This window comes from Euprymna scolopes, chromosome 38 (genome assembly GCF_053919585.1).
Source record: "Euprymna scolopes isolate OS-2025 chromosome 38, ASM5391958v1, whole genome shotgun sequence".
In the NCBI taxonomy this organism is placed as follows: Eukaryota; Metazoa; Mollusca; class Cephalopoda; order Sepiida; family Sepiolidae; genus Euprymna; species Euprymna scolopes.
In genome coordinates this window covers 19,330,827-19,353,414 of record NC_136519.1, presented here as the reverse complement: position 1 = coordinate 19,353,414, position 22,588 = coordinate 19,330,827, and the positions used below count along the sequence as shown (strand labels likewise).

The 22,588-nt window shown below is 35.8% G+C and overlaps 2 protein-coding genes and 1 pseudogene across 2 annotated transcripts in view; 2 read left to right on the top strand and 1 right to left on the bottom strand.

Moving 5' to 3' along the window:
- LOC145263083 (DBH-like monooxygenase protein 1) overlaps positions 1–22,588 on the top strand; it is a 414,483-nt gene that overhangs the window by 130,604 nt on the left and 261,291 nt on the right. The window lies entirely within an intron of this gene.
- Positions 1–22,588, top strand: part of LOC145263084 (orexin receptor type 2-like) — a 661,665-nt gene that overhangs the window by 502,682 nt on the left and 136,395 nt on the right. The gene's annotated exons all lie outside the window — the stretch shown is intronic.
- On the bottom strand, positions 13,995–14,132 carry LOC145263409 (U2 spliceosomal RNA; annotated as a pseudogene).

Genomic DNA, 22,588 nt, shown 5'->3' with positions numbered 1-22,588 from the left:
TGCTCTAGTCAGGAACTCACCGCCGTGCACTGGGAGCAAGCTTCATATGCCTCCCGGTAGTGACTTAGTCCACAATTCATTGTAGTCTAGATTGCACTGTAGAGAACCTACTGTTGATTTTATGAAATTATTTTTAATTTTATAAAATGACTTGAATTAAGTTTAAAATGCAAAAGTTAAGTACAATGGCCCAATTATACTCTAAGCAGAAGCGTTCATTTTGAACGCACCTCTGTCTGATCAAAGAACTCACTGTTGATTTTATAGGCCGAGCAGTTCTGCTTGTGTGCTGATAAAACTTCTCGAAGGCAATTATGTTGGTAGGCTGCATAATGGTGTTAACTTTGACCAAAATTAGACTGTTTCTACTTTAATCAGACTTTTTTCAATTATCGATTTTTGATACTTATCAGAGGTATTCCTATACGAAACATATCTAAAAACACTTCCACGCTTATAAGGTACACGTGTGTGAAATTTTTAAAACATCAACCCAAGCGTTTTGGAGTCTATACGGAACAAAGTCACACGCACACACACACACACACAATGTTCCTTTTCTATATAAGTAGAGAAGAGATAGAGATAAACTTATTTCCAGTTAATGAAAAAAAAAACATTTACGTGCGGAGTTTGAACCTACAGACCCCGGCATGCCAAAAAATCACATAAATTGTCTTATGAAATTTTTTGCAGTTAATGAAATTAAGAAATTTACGCACGGAATTTGAACCTACACACCACGTCATAAAAAAAATAAAATAAAATAAAACGCTATCAACTTATGTACAGTAGAATTTTCACAGCCCGTTGTTCTATCATTATTGCTAAGCGACACTAAGGACAAAATGACTTTACCAGTGATACATAAAATAAAATAACGGATTCGATTATCGATTATCGGTAATTATCGGGTATATTCTGATGCAAAGCTTAACCAAGATCACTTACAGACTTATACACTAAAGTTCTGTAAATTTTAAAGAAAATCTGTTCAGCCCTTTCCGAGTCTACAAGGAACGAACATGAACACACACACATACATACACACACATGGACAAAGTTGCATTAATATGGAGATTATTTATTTAGATTTTAGAAATAAATTATGAAAAAAATTAATTTTGGTACTTATCAAGAATAAAAAAACGTCTAATTTTTAGATAGTATTTTTAAGTTCAACTGAATTTTTTACAATATCTTTTGTTTATCAAATTTTTATGTGAAATCTGAAACAATAGGAAAGATACATAATCTTGAATACAAGATCAAACGAAACGTAACTTCTCTATTCTGTTAAAACTCTGATGTAAAACCTGAGGTTTACTGTCTGCTCCGTCTTGTGGCAGCTATTGCACTGATAAAGACAAGTAGTTGTACCAAAATATCTTTTTGGTTCTGCACAAAACTTTCACCACTATAAATAAATACTCTGTGTGGATTTCTAAGAAACTTGAGTTATTGTGACAGAGCTCATACGTCAAAATCGACAGGAGCGCTCATCACATATATATATTATCACTCAGCAAATGTGGCATTGTGATCTTACAATTTTTGAATCCGGGCAACGTTGAATAGAGAAAATGGTCGGCAATTTTTACCCGCTCTTTATTATTTATTTATTTATTAAAACATCTTAAGCGGATATGTCATTTCATTGAAAAGAAAAGCAGTAGTCAGAGGAGAGTTTTATATATATATATATATATATATATATATATATATATATATATATATATATATATATGCATATATATATGTATAAAACAAGGCTTCCTTCAGTCTTGACAGACTATGGATACCCACGCTAAGGGTGCCTGCGCGTGAAATTTTTGTGGCAAGAGTTGCGCACTCTCCAACCACACCTCTCCTTAATCGACATTGTTGAATACCAGTGGCAAGTGGAGGTTCGGGACGACTGGAAACAATGCCGAGATAAGCGGAAAGCACATACAGCGCCTAGAATTCCCAAATGGTCACCCATCTGGTACTAGCCAGGCTCAACGTTGCTGTACGGCATAATCACGTTGACACACCGGTTCCCGACAGATATATATGTATACATATATATATATATATATACATATATATTAAATAATAAAAAACAAAAGTTGCAGAATTTATATATACATATACACGCATACACACACACATACACACATACACTCTCACACACATACACACACACGTAAATATATATTAAAAAACATATTTTTTCCATTTTTCTTGTGACACGTTTTATTTTAACTGCTTCTATCAATTCTTTTCTCACTAATACAGAACAAAACTTGGAGAATGTATATATAAACATTTATATATATATATATATATATATATATATATATATATATATATATATATATATATAAGTGAAAGTGTCTGTCCGCCGTCTGTGTGTGTATCTCTGTATCTGTGTGTCTGTCTGTGTACATTTCCCTACGCAATAACTCTGTCAATTTTTTGTCTACAGACTCGAAATTTGATATACAGGGTACTGAGATTTGGAAAAATCGATGTGATTAGTTTTCGGATAGAAATTTGGCGATTAAGGGGTCAAAGTTTAACGATTTTACCTTTGAGAACTCTACCAAACTCCTCCGACAATTTTGAGTCTAAACACTTGAAATTTAAGATATAGGTTCCTTGGACATTGATCTAACTTAATAACTTGATTTGAGTCCAGAATAATAAAATTTAAGGGGGCATAATAGAGGTAAAAGTTAAAACAATTGATCGCTTTTTTTTTCTTTTTTTTTTTTTTTTTTTTTGCTCAACATACATCTCCAAATATTCGTGTTTCTTTTGTGTGTATTGATATTCATATTAAAACCCCTCTTTTCTATTTATTGTATTTATTTGCTTCCCCACCAAAGCAAATTAGGCACAAGGCCGTTTTTAATGTGGGATAAAAACCAGCTCCCCTAAAAGTAGGCAAAAAGAGGGCACTCTGGTTACCAAAAATAATAATTGTCCCAGTATAGAGGGGTTTCCCCTCCATTGACTGATACAAATTATCTCAAGTGCAGCATCTGCAGAACAGATACTACACTTTCATCCCAGCCTGAAGGCCGAGAACAACAGAAAAAAAGCAAGCCTTATTTCTATTTATTTAAAAAGAAAATACAATTTTCTTATATATTGGTTGTGGAATTGCAATCACTAGCAAAAGATCTAGTTAATTTACATATTCTTTTAAACATTCATTTTAATTAATTCCCTATAAGTTTTTTCGGTATTCTTATGGGATAATCATTTTTAGTTTACTATTACGTGTAATTATATTCATCGAGATATCCTACATGATTTATACTTGCGTAATATTTGTGTAAAAAGTTCACAGCAAACACAAAATTGTTTCCATATATATTTGCAGTATACGTATATATTTGTGTTGCATCTATAAAAGTGAAAGTGTATGTCTGTCTGTCTGTCTGTGTACATTTCCCTACGTAATCACTCTGTCAATTTTTAGTCCACAGACTCGAAATTTGATATACAGGGTACTGAGATTGAGGAAAATCTATGTGATCAGTTTTCGGACAGAAATTTTGCTGTTAAGGGGTCAAAGTTCAACGATTTAACCTTTGAGAACTCTACTAAACTCCTCCAACAATTTTGGGTCTAAACACTGTAAATTTTAGATATAGGTTCCTTGGACATGAATCTAACTTAATAACCTGAGTTGAGCCCAAACCAATAAATTTTAAGGGGTCATAATAGGGGTCGACATTAAAAACATTGACCGTTTTTTGTTTTGTTTTTTTGTTTTTTGTTTTTGTTTTTTTTCTTTTTGCTCAGCATACACCACCAAAAACCAGAGCAACGCCGGGCACCCATGCTAGTATATATATATATATATATATATATATATATATATATATATATATATATATATGTATATATATATATTCATGAAAACACATACACACACACATATATGTGTGTGTGTGTGTGTGTGTGTGTGTGTGTTTTAAAATTGAAATGTTTAAATTCATCACGCGGTTAATGGTAGCCGATTGGATACGGTTTTTTGCTAATCGAGCCAGAGATGGCTCGCGTTGCCGAGTTCGAATCTGTCGACTGCTGTTAATCGTAACACCTGCATTGAAGATTCACGAAAGGATGAAACACTAGTGTATGTAGGTATTTAATTATTATAGTAAAAAATAATTATGACAGCCCCTTTAAGAAACTCGTGTCTTATCGTTGAGCAAATTCAATAGAATATCTTATTCAGTAGAATTAAGTCTGTCAATTTAGCTCTTATGCATAGATCATCATATAACGATTTGATCACTGTGGCGTAAAAAACATTTCAAAATAAAATGTTTAAATTTAACGTTATTTCACGCGATTAATGGTAGTCGATAGGATACGGTCTTTGCTAATCGGGCTCGTGTTGCCGAGTTCGAATCTGTCGACTGGTGTTAGGCGTGACCCCCTGCACTAGGTGTGTCAGAAATTTCGTGAAAAATATTCTTTCCAAGCTTATAACTCCTCGAATAATGTAATTCAAGCCCTAATTTTTTTTTTTTTCAATTAAAGGAGCAAGGACCAAAGTTTCATCTAAAAAAAATAACAAAAGAAAAAACAAACAACGTGGTTTAAAAAAAAAGGTTTTAAACTTCGGACTTTACAGGTAAATTTCTAAAAAACGCTACTTTTTTTAAATTTGAATATATTATTTATTGATCTTTTATCTTCAATTTGTGATATATAACACTTTGGTGAGTAAATTAATTATTTACTTTTTAATAGACACTTGAAAATGGGGAGGGGCGTGAATTAAAAAAAACGTTTGTCTAAAGTATTATATTCAGTTTATTGGAAAGAGCATAAAAGTTCACATTGACACTGAAACTATCGTAAAAATTGAATCAATAGAAAAATTTTGATAGATTTTTAAAGTTTAAAAATTGAAAAATACTGAGCTCGTAAAATTCAATTAATTTCATTACTGTTTTTTTTTTTTAAATAAAAAAAAAATATTTCTATTACTTTTAAAACAACTTTATGAGTTTATTTTGGAAGTATAATCCATAAAGAAAATAAGCAACCCACTTTTAACGGAGAAATTACCAGTTTTTTTATATTTTATTCGCAGTTTCGTGTTAGGGGTATCAAAAATTCCTACAAAAATTCTGATACACCTAACCCTGCACTGAAGATTCTAGAAAAGATTAAACACTAGTGTCTGTAGGTATTTAATTATTATAGTAAACAAAAATTTAATTATTATAGTAAAAAAAAATATTATTTATATTATATATATTTTAAAAATTATATTTTAAAGATTATATATATATATATATAAGTTTACTTTTAAACTGCTTCTATCAATTCTTTTCTCTCTAATAGAAAAAAGGTTGCAGAATTTATATATACACACATATATACATATATATATATATATATATATATATATATATCTTTATATATATATATATATGCATACATATATATATATATTAAAAAATAGAGATATTTTTCCATTTTTCTTGTGATAAGTTTCATTTTAACGGCTATATATATGATCACACTTCCATATTTTTGTTGTCATCAAAATCGGTGTAATCACCCATTTTTCAATAAAATCGATTATCTCCTCTTGTTGGGGAGCCACTGCAACGTATCGGGAGGAAGAGACTTAGTTCACAATACATTGTAGCCTACATTGAACTGTAGATGACTTGCTGTTGATTTTATAAAATTATTTTTATATATAATGGCTTAAATTAAAATTTAAAAGGCAAAGGTCAAGTGTCATACTTCAATGATGCTCTAAACACAAACAATCACTTCAAACGCGCCCCTCTCATATCAAAGAACCTACAGTTAATTTTATGTCAGACCTTTCAGCTTGTGTTGTAATAATAATATGTATATAAATTTTATTATTGATGTACTTTTTCAGTTTTAACAAAAGAGCTACAGTAATATTAGGGCGTCTCCATTTACGCTGAATGTCCGCAGAATGTCAACATCAACATTATATATACCACTGTTGCATGAGGGACTGAACAAGAGTTTTCACCGGCTGGAGTTACGCCCCCTTACCGGTGTACTCATGTTTGAGATATGTAAATAAAGACGCCATTTATATAGAAGCTGATCGGTTGTTATGTCTTATTCAATCTATTCACATCCTCGATAATGACACATGGTGGCCGCGAGTGGGATAAAGATATGTCTAAGTAAGATGTACAAAAGGATAAGAAGCGGAAAGTTATTTGCAGAAACAGATAAGTAACTTTATTGTTCTTGTTTAAAATTGTAATTCGTACGTACGTCACGTGGAAGAGAAAAAAAAATGTCGGATGGAAGCATGGAAGAAACAAACAGACCAGTGGCTGGCATAAGACCACCAGCGCCCTTATGTATGGAAGATAATTTATCGGCGAACTGGAAGTTGTTTAAACTGAAATGGCATAACTACGCCATTATTACGTGTTTGACGAGACAGTCATTACAGTATCAAACGGCACTTTTGCTTCACACGTTGGGAGATGACGCATTGAAAGTTTATTACGGATTTCAATTTCTAACACCTGAGGATGAAAGAACACCCACCGAAATTATGCAGGCATTCGATAAATACGCTATAGGGGAAACGAATGAAACCTACGAGCGTTACGTATTTCATTCTAGAAAGCAAGGAGAATCAGAGACTGTGGAATCCTTTATTACGGCACTACGGACGTTAGTAAAAACGTGCAATTTTTGTGACAATTGCGTTTCATCAGTAGTCAGAGATCAGGTAGTGCTGGGAATACACTACCCACAGACACAAGCTGAATTATTGAAAATAAGACAGTTAAACTTACAAAATGTATTGACATTTGTAAGCTGTCTGAAAATGCCACGGTCCAGTCCAGAATCCTAAGGCCTGAAGGAGTGAATAAGGTTGATTTTAAACCGAGGAGAAAGACATTGGCTCAAACTGACAGAGATTGCTGGGCGTGTGCACTGCGGCATGGACCGAGAAAAGAGTTATGTCCTGCATTTGGCAAGACCTGTTATCAATGTAATGGGAAAAACCACTTTGCCGCGAAATGCAAAGTATCAAGGAAAAAGAAGGTGCAGGCTGTCAAAACCCAATATGAGGACCAGGAAAACGACAGTAGTAGTTCAGACTATGGACAGGTAGACAACAAAACGATTAAGGAAAAGGTGAATGCTGTGAATCAAGAGGTGATAAAGGCGGAAATGATGGTGAAAGGAAAACCAATTGCTTTTCAGCTCGATAGTGGAGCGTCCGTGAACATATTGAATGTGAAACACGTGATGGGAAAAACACTGGAACATTCAAATAAGACCCTTGTCATGTGGAATGGAGCAGAAGTGAAGCCGTTAGGAGAGTGTCGAGTTAAAATGATAAACCCCAAAACTGGACAGAAATATGCAGTTAAGTTTGTCATTGTGAAAGAGGATTTCCATCCTTTACTGGGAGCAAATGCAATCCAGAAAATGGAACTCGTCACAATCAATAACGACAAATTCAAAATGGTCGCCAAAGTTTCCCAAATGAATGAATCCAGCACCCAGTACTCGGACAGCATTATCAATGACTTCAGAGATGTATTCAAGGAAGAATTGGGTCAATTACCAGGAGAGGTACATTTGCAGGTGGATCCAGGAGTAACACCAAATGTTGCAGCAACACGGAGAATACCAGTGGCACTTAAAGACAAGCTAAAACTCTAGTTGGAAAAACTGGTTAAGAAGAATGTTATTGAACCAGTGGGCGACCCAACACCATGGGTAAGTGCGTTAGCACTGGTAACTAAGAAAAATGGAGGCCTGCGGATATGTATAGACCCAAGACCACTGAATAAGGCTCTGAAGAGGGAACATTTTCAGTTACCTACACTGGACGATTTACTACCAGAACTGGCTGACAGCAAGGTATTTTCTACCCTGGATCTACGAGATGGATTCTGGCATGTAAAATTAGACGAAGTCAGCAGTCGCTTAACAACATTTGCTACACCATACGGTAGGTTCTGGTGGAAGGTTTTACCTTTCGGTATTTCTCCAGCTCCAGAGATATTTCAAAAGACCCTTTTTAACAATGTGTCTGATTTGGAGGGGGTGGTTAACAAAGCGGATGATCTTCTGGTGATTGGGAAGGGTAAAACGATGGAAGAAGCAACAATTGATCATGACCTAAAACTCAGGAAACTGTTGCAGAGATGTCGTGATCGCGGGATGCGATTGAATGCTGGAAAATTGAACTTACGACAAACGTCTATATCTTTCCTGGGACACATAATAACCAGTGATGGTTTACTTCCTGATCCTGGGAAGGTAAGAGCCATAAAAGAGATGCCGTGTCCAACAGATGTGAAAGGAGTGCAACGATTGGTTGGATTTGTGAATTACCTGGCAAAATTTCTACCACACATATCTGATGTGATGGCCCCAATTCGAAATTTAGTGAAGGCAGATGTGCCATGGACATGGTCCCAAATCCATGAAGAGGCTTTTGGGAAAATGAAAGAGTTAGTGAGTGAGGCACCAGTGTTGAGGTACTATGACCCCAACAAATCTTTGGTCATCCAATGCGATGCAAGTGAGAAGGGCATGGGGGCTGCACTATTACAAGAAAGTCAACCCCTAGCCTATACCAGCCGTGCACTGACCGACACAGAAACTCGGTATGCACAGATTGAAAAGGAACTACTGGCAGTAGTCTACGCATGTGAACGGTTTCATCAATATACGTTTGGTCGACAGATAACAGTGCTAACCGATCATAAGCCACTGGAGGCGATTATGAAAAAAGAATTGGTGAAATGCCCAAAACGACTTCAAAACATGCTGATGCGACTACAGGCTTACGATGCTACCGTTCTGTACCATCCAGGTAAGAAAATGTTCCTTGCAGACACGCTATCAAGAGCATACATTTATGCATTGAGCAGTGAAGATATGGACGATGAAGATGATGTCAAGGAAGCAGAATATATTCCTGTAACAGAGAGAAGGCTGCTTGAACTGCGCTCAGCCACGAAGGAAGACAGAAGCATGCAGCAGTTACAGCAAGTAATTCTGGAAGGATGGCCAGAAGAAAAAATACATCTTGACCCAGAGGTGAGACCATATTTTAACATGCGGAATGAAATGACGGTGCAAGATGGTTTAATTTTCAGAGGAAACCGGGTAGTGGTTCCACTGACACAGAGGGCGGTGTTGAAAGAAAAGCTGCATTCCACACACCTGGGAGTAGAAGGATGTTGCAGAAGAGCAAGAGAATGCTTGTATTGGCCAAATATGAACAGTGACATCAAAGACTATGTGTCAAATTGCCCCACATGTAGAAAATATGAAGTGGCCAACCCGGCAGAACCATTAATGGTCCATGAAGTTCCTGACAGACCCTGGGCGAAAGTGGGAGTAGATCTCTTTAAGTTTGCAGATAGAGACTATCTGTGCACAGTTGATTATATGAGCAACTTCTGGGAAATCGATCATCTTCTCAATACACAAGCAAAGACAGTGATAACTAAACTTAAACACCATTTTGCACGACATGGAATACCAGACCAGGTCGTAACTGATAATGGGCCTCAGTTTAGTAGCCAGGAATTTTCTACCTTTGCAAAAAAGTGGTGTTTTACACATACACCTGTCAGTCCATACAATAGCAAGGCAAATGGCAAAGTGGAATCTGCGGTAAAGATGGCAAAGAACCTTTTCCGGAAAGCGATGGACGATAAGGCTGATCCATACCTAGCAATGTTGGATCACAGGAATACGCCAGCCAAAGGTCTCTTATCACCAGCTCAGAAGCTGATGTCAAGGAGAACAAAAACACTTCTCCCAACCAGGGAGGATTTACTCAAGCCAGAATTGCCCAAAAATCTGAGAAAATCAGTGAAGCAAGACCGCAGGAGGCAAGAACATGCTTTCAACCACAAAGTAAAACCACTTAAACCATTGTATCCTGGAGATGTAGTACGGATGAAACCACACATAAATGGTCAAAAGGAGTGGAGAAAAGCTGTTGTATGGAGGAGACTGGATGAGCGATCATACCATGTAAAAGTGGATGGGGACTTATATCGACGGAATAGAGGAGATTTGAAGAAAACTGCAGAGACACCCCCACTCACATCAGGAATACACCAGCCATATGAAGTGCAGAGCGAGTTACCCAAGAATACAGGGCAGAGTACAGAAGAGATATATAACTCAGAACCACCTCAATATGAAGGTGAAATAAGAGAAAACCTCAACCCGACCCCATCCCCAACAAAACCAACTCCGGAAAGGTTGTGGACAACACGGTCAGGAAGAATAATAAGAGATCTTGTGAGATTCAAGGATTTCACAACATAAGTGAAAGGGCAGAATAATCCCTGTTAGGTAGGAGGGTAGTCAGCCCAAGGAATGCCTAGATCACTGTGTTTTGTAGACTGTTTTAATTCTTATCAGACTTTTTGTTGTGTTTGTTTTGTTTTTTTTTGTTTTGTTTGTCTTTATCTTCTGTTTTTATTATTGAGAAAAGGGAAGATGTTGCATGAGGGACTGAACAAGAGTTTTCACCGGCTGGAGTTACGCCCCCTTACCGGTGTACTCATGTTTGAGATATGTAAATAAAGACGCCATTTATATAGAAGCTGATCGGTTGTTATGTCTTATTCAATCTATTCACATCCTCGATAATGACACAACCACAAATTTGGTAGCTGAAATCGCAAGATTATAAGATTATTAACCACTAATATATGAATTAGTCAAATACCATTCAATTTTACTTTAAATCATAAAATTCAAGATGAAATCGATAATTAAAAACAATTCAAATCAGTAATGTTATTTTGATATAAACATGTGCTGGTTATACTAGGGACGCTAAAATAATAGAAAACTACGTAAGTTAAATTAATCTACATAATTAAGCGCTTCAAATCATTTAAAATGCGTACTTATCTAACGAACAAATTTCCACACATCTGCTTACGAAGTTCAGAACTTTTAAACCCCACACTCCCACTAACCATTCCTAGCCTCGGTGTATACGACCTTTTATGTACCCCTACCGCCATCCGTTTGACCTATATATTTTTTTAGTCATAGCAAATGCCAGTTTCCATTCCCTGGTATGTAAAAACCTACATCAGAGAGATTCCAATATTTTTTAAACCAACATTCCTCTCCCCCCCCCTTAAAAACTGAAATTTTACTGGATTCGGTCAAATTGGTTTATGATCTAGATACAGCGTGGGGAAACATTAGATTTCATTTAAAAAAAAAAAACGCCGAGAGGAACATTTTAAAATTCTCCAACACTCATAATATAGAAATTTCGAAATAGAAAAAATATATAAATTAATTTCATCTATATAATAATAGGATAGCGTGTGTGTTATTTATTTTGTGTGTCACGCTTACATCCGAGTGACTGTCGTTTAATTGTTATGGCCTTCTGATTTTTGTAAATAATAATTTTATCAAGACTTCTTCATAAGTTTTGGTTTCAGTTTCGATTATAGCTGATTGAACTTAAGTCATCGATTTTTTTATAAATAATTTTGCCAAGAATTCCTCAGAAGTTTTGGTTTCGGTTTCGATTATAGCTGATGGCACTCCAGTAATCTATTTTCTTTTTTATAAATTATTTTATCAAAAATTATTCATAAGTTTTGGTTTAGCTGAAAGAACTCAAGTTTTTGTATATATATATATATATATATATATATATATATATATATATATATATATATATATATATATAGCAAAGGTACCTGTCGTTGACTGGGTTAAAAATCAGCCTACAGAAAATGGACTCTGATTTATGAAAGTATGATAGGTTATGAAAAGGAAGGGTTGCAAAGAGATAGCTTCGAATTTGGAGGCATCAAAACCAAAACAGAATATGATGAAAGCAAAAATAAAATAGATAAACCCCATAATTTATTATACCATACCTGTTCACACTGAAACACTTATCACAATATTCTGTGGATCTATATTAAAAAAACCTTGTTAAACTTTGTGACATATTTTCATTCTATGGAGGTCAGGTGCGAACGAACACCCCATAATTTTATTATACCATATTCCTTCAAACTGAAGCATAATTATCAAAGTATACTTACGCAGATAGATATGAAAAGTCTTTATTAAAGTGTATGCCTATTTCCATTCTATGGAGGCCAGGCGCGAACGCAGACCCACAATTTCATCATACCATCCCTATTTAAGTTAAAACATACTTATTAAAGTATCCTTATGTACATCTATATCAAAAACACTTGTAAACGTTTTTTTTTTTATTTTTATTTCCATACTTTGTGGACCAGGCGTGAACGCAGACCCCCCCCCCCAATTTTAATGAACCACCGTTCTGCCAGATCAAACATGCCCATTCCTGTGTCTCGATACATCTTCTATCATTATATGTAATCAGTTTTTTAAAATGGTCAACCATGTAGGAACTTATTCGTGACCAGACACACACACACATTCAGCTTTATATATATATATATATATATATATATATATATATATATATATATATATATTTATATATATATATGTATACTGTTTTAACAAAAGCCATGACTTCAAAGAATAGGTTGATAGCAACAAATAGTGTATTTCATTGTTAGTTACAAGTGTTTCAAGACCATTCGGACAAATTCAAACATTATGTCGTTTGAAAATTTTCATAAGAACCGCTTTTCTTCGGACTTATTGAATAAATAAACGATTACTGAATTATATAAACCCAGTAAAATTCGGAATACTACAAATAAGACTATATATATATATATATATATATATATATATATATATATATATATATATATATATATATATATATAATGTGTTTATTATTTCAACCACGGGGATTTTTGTTTAAATCATTACAAGTTGCTTCAATCGCCAGGACAATACAATTATCCTGCCGATCCCATCAGACAATCTAAGCCAAAATAAATGAGAAGAATAAAATTCCTTTAAATTACCTATGAGTATCAAAAACCAAAAGTTAAAATGCTGGATACATAGAAGGGAGAAGTGAGAGGAAAGAAAAGGAAAAGGAAAAGAAAAGGGATGCGGGGGAGAAATATAGAATATACTGATATATAGTTTGAATTGAAATTAAAGATTAAGAATAAAAGGAAAGAAATTAAAATGGATTAAAATGAAGATTGTTTGTTAAGAGGTGGAAAAGGGGGGATTTTATAGGTTTTGGTTTCGATTTTGATTCAAGTTGATGAACCCAACTCATATGGAAATATTTTTTTTATTTTTGAAATCGCAACTTTATAATATAGATAGAACATTAACTCTGTAATAATATATATTATTATCTGCGTGATTTTAAATATCATATTTAAGCATACTTTACGACCGAGTAACGCCAGACGTCTCTGGTAGTTTAGATAATACTTTTGCAGTTTTAACAAAAAAGCTACAATAATAGCAGGGCGTCTCCATTTACGCTGAATGCCCACAGAATGCCAACATCAATATATTACATATGAATGATTCCTCTGTGGAATTTCCACAGGTCCCGCTAGTATAAATTAATAACGGAAGAAACTCCTCGGCTCCAATTACACAAATTATTGCTTTTCAGTTAATTCAATCCAACGTTTTGCCTTCACGGACTTTTTATTTCAAACGATTCTAGCAATTTGAAAATGATGGTTTATAAAATATACTTGAGATATGCTAATAAAAAAAACACAATTCATTTTTAACAAGGCCATTAGTCGCGTGCTCTCGTGTAATGAACGAATGCGTGAATGTAGGATTGACATGAAATTCTTAAAGATAAACTAAAATGACTGAAAAATGGGCTGAAATGACTTAAATAAATAAAAAGTAAATGACTTAGAATGACTTTAATGAACTTAAGGATGAATTGAATGACCTTAAGAATGAATTGAATGCTTAAAAAATAACTGGAATCCTTCAAAAACAACTTGAATGATCTGGAGAATGATTTGAATGGCTTTGAGACTGACTGGTTGTAAAGTGGGTGATCATTTTACATTAAATTAATACAGAAAAGTGATCCCCCACTTTATATCACAAAGTTACAAACATAAGTACAGCATGTAGTAAGAACAGATACTACACTTTGATCTTGGCCAAAAGGCCAAGAAAAGGGTATTTATTTGCTTCCCCACCGAGCAAATTAGGCACAAGGCCGATTTTTAATGTGAGGAGTGAAGAGGAAATGGGGACCAACTCCCCGGGGAGTAGGGGAGCTGGATAGTGACAATTGGTACGAAGGGTTGCCCCTACATTGACCAAGGTTTTATATGTGAGGCTGCCCCACATATGGTCTTTGCTTGCAGTATCTGCTGGAACAGATACTACACTTTGATCTTGGCCAAAAGAAAAGGGTATTTATTTGCTCCCCCACCGAGCAAATTAGGCACAAGCCCGATTTTTAATGTGAGGAATGAAGAGGAAATGGGGACCAACTCTCCGGGGAGTAAGGGAGCTGGATAGTGACATTTTGTATGAAGGGTTGCCCCTACATTGACCAAGGTCTTATATGTGGGATTGTCCCCACATATGGTCTTTGCTTGCGGTATCTGCCAGAACAGATACTACACATTGATCTTGGCGAAAGGAAAAGCTTAAAAAACTAAGAACAGCATCTATTAACAACAGACCTTTGATCTTAACCAAAAAGGCTAAGCACAAAAGTTTTATGGACAGACCGACCGAGGGAGTGACTTATAGAGTTACTAGCACGCGACTAAAAATACCACTATTCATTGGATCTTAAAACGGTTTCAGTATATTCGTCATTTCAATTTTGGGTATGCTTTTTTACACTATCACCTCAATTTTAATTTTCAATTCCTGTGCAGAATTCATTACCCATATCTATTTTGCTAACAACATTTCCTCAGATAAGATTAGCCATTTTATTGAAAATCGATTGTTTAAGGAAAAGACTTTAATAATCGTCTCTACTCTTTGTCAAACAATAACTTTTGTTGTAATTTGAACTTTCTTTATCTCCCTGGGATTGGCTTATAATTATTGGTACTAATATTTATTTGGAGTTTGTATTTACAGCTTTATACACGTTCTATTCTTATTGCACTTCAGTATTTCATTTATATATATATATATATATATATATATATATATATATAGTGAAATTATTTGTCTGTATGTATGTCTTTGTGCGTACATTTCCCTACCAAACTACTCTGTCAATTTTAAGTCTAGAGACTCGAGATTTGACATAAGGCATATTGATATTTGGGAAAATCTTTTTAATCAATTTTCGGCCAGAAATTTGGCTGTCGAGGAGTCAAGGTTCAAAGATTTGGCCTTTGAAAACTCTACCAAACTCGTCCGGCAATTTGGAGTCTAAACACTTGAATTAAATTTTAAATGTAGGTTACTTGGGCATGGATCAAACTTTATAATTTAATTTGAGCCTAAAAACTAAATGTTAAGTGATCAAAATTGGGGTCAAAGTTTTAAGAAAAAAATTAACCTCTGCGGTCTCTACCAAATTACTCAGTTAATTTCTAGTCTAAACATTTGACATTTTACATAAAAGGTATTCAGAGATAGGGCAAGCTTTTTAATCGATTTGGGTCGACAAATTGAGCTGCCAAGGGGTCAAAGTTCAAAAGATTTGACCTTTGCGGTCTCTAGCAAACTATTCAGCCAATTTGGGGTCTAAACATTGGAAACGTTACATAAAGGGTATTCAGACATGCTTTTTAATCAATTTTGGGGCGAAAATTCGGCTGCCAATAGGTCAAAGTTGTATAGTTGACCTTTGCAGACTCTGCCAAACTCCTTCGCCAATTTTGGGTCTGAACACTTGAAATTTTAGATGTAAGTTACTTGGACATGAGTCAAACTGTTAATATATATATATATATATATATATATATATATATATATATATATATATATATATATGTATATATATGTATATATATATATATTTATATATATGTGTGTGTGTGTGTGTGTGTGTGTGTGTGTGTGTGTGTGTGTGTGTGTGTGTGTGCACATAAAGTTATGAGCAGTAGATAGGGCCCGAGCAAAGCCGGGCTGAACTGCTAGACTATAGGTATATAATTATTCCGGGTTAAAGGTATCCAAAAGTACATACCAATCAATTTAACGAAGTTATTTGTAGTGCTCCATAAAAAGGAGCAAGATATGTTTTTATATAATTTTAGGTAAAGAAATTACATCGTCACAACAATTACAAAGCTACTGTTTCAGGCGACCTAAACTTTCTATTTCATGGAGACATGCTCTTAAAATCTGGATTGAAGATTTTAAGAGCATGTCTATGAAATCAGAAATCAAGGTCACTCGATGAAGTTTAATATTTGACCGAAACAGGAGCTTTGTTATTGTTGTGACCACGTAATTTGTTTACGTAAAATTAAATAAAGATACACACACGCACATACCACTATATATATATATATATATATATATATATATATATATATATATATATATATATATATAGTAAGATGGAGAATTGTCGTTTTGTATGTATGTGCATCGCGGAAGCGTCCACGCCATTTAACACGTATGTCTTTCGTTGGCTCTTTCGCGACTAACCACAGTTACTTTCAACTAGAATTATTTCGCTTTCCTATGACGTCATCTCTCCTTTCCATGCCCTACCTAAGTTCTCACGATTTTTTTTTACACGATGGTCACTACTTATCAAGGCCCGGAAGCCACTCAGGGATAAGGGTTATTGCAAGTACATTACGTTAGTGTGGAGATTTGATGAAGTGTTTACTTAAGGGGGCGGTTCATTAGGAATTTGTTAACGTTGGACTTGAAGACATCCAAGTTGTAGCCCGGTGGGAAGCAGGCAGACGGAACAGAGTTCCACAGGCGTGCAGTTCTAACAAAGAAGCTTTGTTCATGGAATCCACGTTTTGATTTAGGCACAGATAAAGAGTGGGGGAAATTTTTGACAGTGGATTCAGCTAGACGGGTGTTTTTCGTGAAAGATTGGCGAGGGGGGAACAGAGATTGGAGTTCAGACGAGCACCTGCCATGGAAATAACGATAAAACAAGGATAGGCTCGCAACGTCTCTTCTGTGGGAGAGAGGTTGCAGTGTAGAGATTGTTTATTTCCGTCACTCTTGACATTTTCATCTCGTGTCTATAACTGTTTTCGTCCTTATTCACTAATATATGAACTAGTTAATATATACCAGGTACCTCGCCCACCTGAACATTTAATAATATTTGTAAACGGATTAAAAATAGAATTTTTAACATTTTTTTTACATATTTCTTATTGTAAATTGGTAAAACCAAGTTACGTTCGACATTTGATAATCCGTCAAATTAAGAATGATCCCAGTCGGACAACCGTGTTACGCAAATTCAAGCCAGCTCTTTGTTGTGTCGTTTTTTATCGAACTCTGGCCGTTTCAACCATTATAAATAAACTGTAGGATTTTCCTGTAGGCTATTGAGTTGACGAAAAGTTCGTGAACTCATTTGCTACATATCTTTGAAGATAAAATGAGACATGAACAAGTCGATAATGCCTCCTTAATCACGTCCGCTGAAAACGTCGCCGATACGTCTTCTCACGATAAGCAGATAAGTGTCCGTTTATCAAGGTTTATTGTTTTTGTCACTATTGACAATCTGTTCATCAGGAAGATTAGCGGGAAATTATAAAGTGTCATCAACAAATTGAACTATTTAAAAAGAAGCTTTCTATGACGTTTGCTTTCGATAACCTTTACATGTATCCAGCTCCATTCTTTAAATGTTGAAAATCGTTATTTACACGATATTTACTAAGATCTACTTCTGTAACATAGCGCGGACGCGCGTATGCACATTCATGCCAAATGACGACAGCGGTAGGGAAAAGAGACACATAAAAAGGAGATCACGTTAGAGACGGAGATAACGTTTTAGATCACGTGGGTGATGTCACGAACGTAACAATGAGGAAATAAATGTCGTTGTTACAAAGAAAAGGCGATATTTTTTTAAAGGAGCCGGTTCTTATCAAGGCCCGGAGGCCACTCGGGGATAAAGGTTAATAAATGTACAGCAGTTAATGGGGCAATATTGTAGTAATCGTTAGCGGTGAAAATTTAGTAAATACTTAAGGGGACGGCTCATCATAAACTTGTTTACGTTGGGCTTGAAAACGGACACTTTTTAGTCAGCTAGTAGGCAAACTGAACAGAGTTCCACAGGCGTACAGTTCTAAGAAAGAAACTTTGTTCATGGAATCTGAGTTTAGATTTAGACACAGATAAAGAGTGGAGGAATTATTGACAGTGGTTTCAGCTAGTTAGTTTTTTTTCGTGAAAGTTTTGCAAGGGGGACCACAGAATAGAGCTCAGACGAGCAGTTGCTATGAAAATAACGATAGATCAGAGACAGGCTCGCAATGTCTCTTCTGCAGGAAAGAGGTTGCAGGGAGGAGAAAGGGCATCCCTCACTAGGCTACGAAGTCTATTTTGAACTCTGTAAATGCAAAGTAAGCTGCTTTAGCAGCTCCTGCCCAGATATGGCAACAGTACTCCATCCTAGGACGTACTTGGCCCTTATACAGGTAGAGAATTGCATATTAGAGATAGATATATATATAGAGAGAGAGAGATGTCGGCAATGGATTTGTATGTATGTGTTCCATTTCAGATCAGGAGTAAAGGCCAGGCCCAGTAGCTTGTCAAAACATGGAGCCTCCCCGAAACGAGAGCTATTCATTTCAATTAATCAGGCAGGAGTCAGAGCGTTGGTGATGTAAAGATAGAAGTTCGTTTCAGATGCATTAAAAGTAACCAGCCATCCCTTCCCATATGCTCAAGATCAGAGGAAAGAGAATCGGAGAGATCTTGGTCATTTATAGCTTTTGAAGTCTTGTCATAGATGGTAATATCGTCAGCATAAATGTCTACAAATGATCTTAGAATATGATTTGGGAGATTATTAATGAGGATCAGGAAGAGAGTTTGGCCCAGGATGGACCCCTGAGGGATTCCAACATTAATACTGTGATCTTCTGATTTCTGCCCATCAATTACCACTCTTATAAACCTATCAAAGGGAAATGATTTAATAATAGAGAAGATATTTCCAGCTATATCGTAGCTGGAGATCTTGTGGAGTAGACCTTTGAATGTCAAGAGCAAGCCCCCTAGAAAGGAAGCCTCCGTCGAGAGATTCACTAATTCTATGAGATATAACCGTTAGCACATCTGCTGTAGATCTAATCTGTTACTGAGAAAGTTATTTTTGTTGTGGATGTTGATTACTTCTCTATTTAACACATATTTCTAGCAACTTATTCATGGTGCACAAGAGATTTATTGGTCTGTTCTGCTGTGAGAGAGAATGACCGATCACCTGAATTTTTTTTTTGAGATCTTTCAGGGTGTTGGGAAGCATTTCCCTTAAGACAACATTTAAACAGCTTTGTACGCATGGGAGCTAGTTCTGATTGAAGCTTTTTCAGCATTATATTTGGAATGCCATCAGGGCCAGTTGCTTTACTGGAATCAATGGTTCTTGTTAGCGTGATAACATCATGCACGGATATTTGTATTTCGCATAGCGTGTTTGCAGACAGGAAGAAATACTGAGGGCGGCCCTGATTGCATAGAATAGAATTAGCATCAAAGTTCTTAGCAATGAGTTTGACTTTGTCTGATGCTGGCGAGATTACTTTAGGTCCATTAATAATGGTTGGAATAAAGCGCATACTTGTGTTCATGGCCCTGTTTGTTATTTGCCAAAATTGGTGGGAACCAAGCCGCTGCTCAGCTACTTTTTACGTGACGGACTGGGCGTACAACTCTATCGCGTCCTTTATCACCCTTTTACAGTCTTTGCTGGTAGTCCTGACGGGGTTTTTATTTTCAGTACATCTATTACGTTGAAAGCAATGGAAAAGGTAATTTCTGTGTGCAATGGCGGCAGCACATTTTGAAGAGAACCATGGTTGGATGTTAGGTTTATGCTGGAAGTTTTTAAAGAATATAAAGCTGTCTATACCAACAATTAACCATTCCATCAGGTCTGACACTATAGAGGACACGTTCATTTCAAACATGGAAGGCATAGGTATACCTGGTGTAAATGTACGGAAGCTATCCCAGTTAGCCATAGAATATCAATATGGAGAGGTATATTTGAGGATTTATTACATTTCGTTTTTATCTTAACTGAAACTATCGAGTGGTCGGAAGATCCCAGTGGAGACAGAACAGAGGATGAACACAGTTCAGGACAAGTTGTAAGAAAAAAGGTCTACGACTAACTTTCTAGCACGGTAGAGAGCTCAACTTCCTCACAGCAGCAACGCCATCGATGTATCTGTTCCAACTCATGTTCCCTCTGAACGTTAAGTCAAGGAGTTTGAACGAAGTCAATTCAGGTAATGTATCTTTAGCCATTGCTATTGGTAGTTAAGAAGGTCTCTCGTAATTATTAAATAAACAAGCTTAGTCTTGGCAGCATTGAATGTTACCATTTTTGTCTCTATTCCACTACAGATTGCAGTACTTCCTCAAGAGTTTCTATCATTGTTTTCAATATGTTTTTAATCGTTTACCCCTCGCGCCTTTTATAGAGCATGGTGTCGTCAGTAAATATACCCGTCTCAGAGACAATCTTATCAGGGAGGCAATTTATGAATATCAGGAATGATAAAGGTCCAAAGATCAACTTCTGAGATACACCCGTATTTATATCATATTGTTTTGATGTACGACCGCGTTATTGACTCACAACAAGATGTTGTTTGCTTGGTCACAGGACGCATTCATTAAGTTATGGTTATTCATTTTAAATAGGAACGAATGCAATGGGCACTTTATGAAAATTTAATAATTGTATGATTTATTTTTTAAAAAAAAGCAATCGTTTCGATTAAAACATTACATTCAAATCTTCATTCTTTTGTTGAGTTACTGAGCTCATGAGATGTTAAAATACTGACGCAATAACCTGTTAAGTTACTGGACGTATAAGCTGTTAGGTTACAAGGTTCATAATTCGTGTAATTACTATTTTTCCCCAAAAAACAAGGTCCTGGATATGACCTAAAACTATATCCGATGGTGAGGCCCCCAAGCTTGCGGGCCTTGGGGAGTGTGGGGCCACCCTTTAATTGCCATTGCTCCCAGATCCACTCTGACCCGGAGTGGTAGTACCTGTTAGGGTCTCATTAAAAAATCGTTCCTCCAAGTCACTAGATTCGGCATTAAATAACCTGAAAAAGGTTGATATGCCGTAAAACAAAAACGACCAACCAACCAAAAAACAAGTTTGTGTGTATATGTGTGTGTTTGCGCGCGCGTGTGTGTGTGTGTGTGTGTAAAAAGAGTTAATTTCATTAGAAAAACAAAGTTCTGAATTTGATATATAAAAAGTTCGTGGGGTGGGGATGCTAAGGAAGAAAGTTTATGGAAAATAAAATACAAAAAAACTAATGGGATGTTAGTAAGCCCCCCCCCCCTGTGCTAGTCTAAGTGATTAGATCACCTACTGTTTTCCGTGGAACCGAAAACAAGCGGGAACATCCCTAGTGGGGATTGGGGAGAAATCTTATCAGGAGTAGGAGAAAATAAAGCAGCGGGTGGGGATGTGGGGAGGCTATCTGCGAGTGGATGATGACCGGGGAAAGCAAAAATAAAGAGTTTGTACAAGGGTTTGGGCAGACTCAGAGTTTCTCTAGTACCAAAAATTAAAACAGGAGCGGGATCTCATTTATCCCACCAGTCAAGAGTCACTTTGATTTTCTTATACTAACCAAGCATAACTTTAAATTACTGCTTAATTACTGTAACGTCAGTTAAGCGTTTTCATCCTAAACATGGCCCTCGTTATGTAACAATTTGCTATGATTTGGTATTCCATTGTCAAAACTGTCACGTTTATTTGTCAGCTGCTATAAATAAATATGTCAGACGCATCAAATTAGATTAACTTCTAACAGCAGTGATTGACGAAACTGGTGCCTGATGACGTATTCACTTTGGACAAGAGTAGTCGACTTCCTAAAGAAATATTGAATTCACTAAATCGCTTGTATATACCACTAAGCGGATATGACGAAGTTAGTTTCTGCAGTATTTTGCAAGTAGATGTCACTATTCTCCTAAATACAGTAACGGGAAGTAACGGTAACGAAATGGTTAACAGTGCGGACTGACAACCTTCGAATCCAGTTTGATCCACAGAAACAATTTCACTTACGAATGTTGGCAACTTTCACCTGGTCCATTACGTAAGTAATCGGGTTCTTTCTAGGAATAATTTTAACTTAATAGCTATCGGGGAAACGAATGCCAAAAATAATCGTCTGATTCATTCGAAATGAATGAATGGTGCTCAACAACAATATACAGCACCTGCTATTCCTTACTGGTCACCCATCTGTAACTGACTGGCTTAACCTACCTTATTTTCGTGCTCTTTAACTGAATGACAGTTTAAACTTTAAGTCTGGTGAAACTAGCTTAAGATCACGACATATTCATAGGAATGAGAGGTTGTTCTTGCGAGTTTTGTACAGTTATTTTTTTTTTCGTTTTCTTTTTTTGTATTGATTAATTAATAAATATT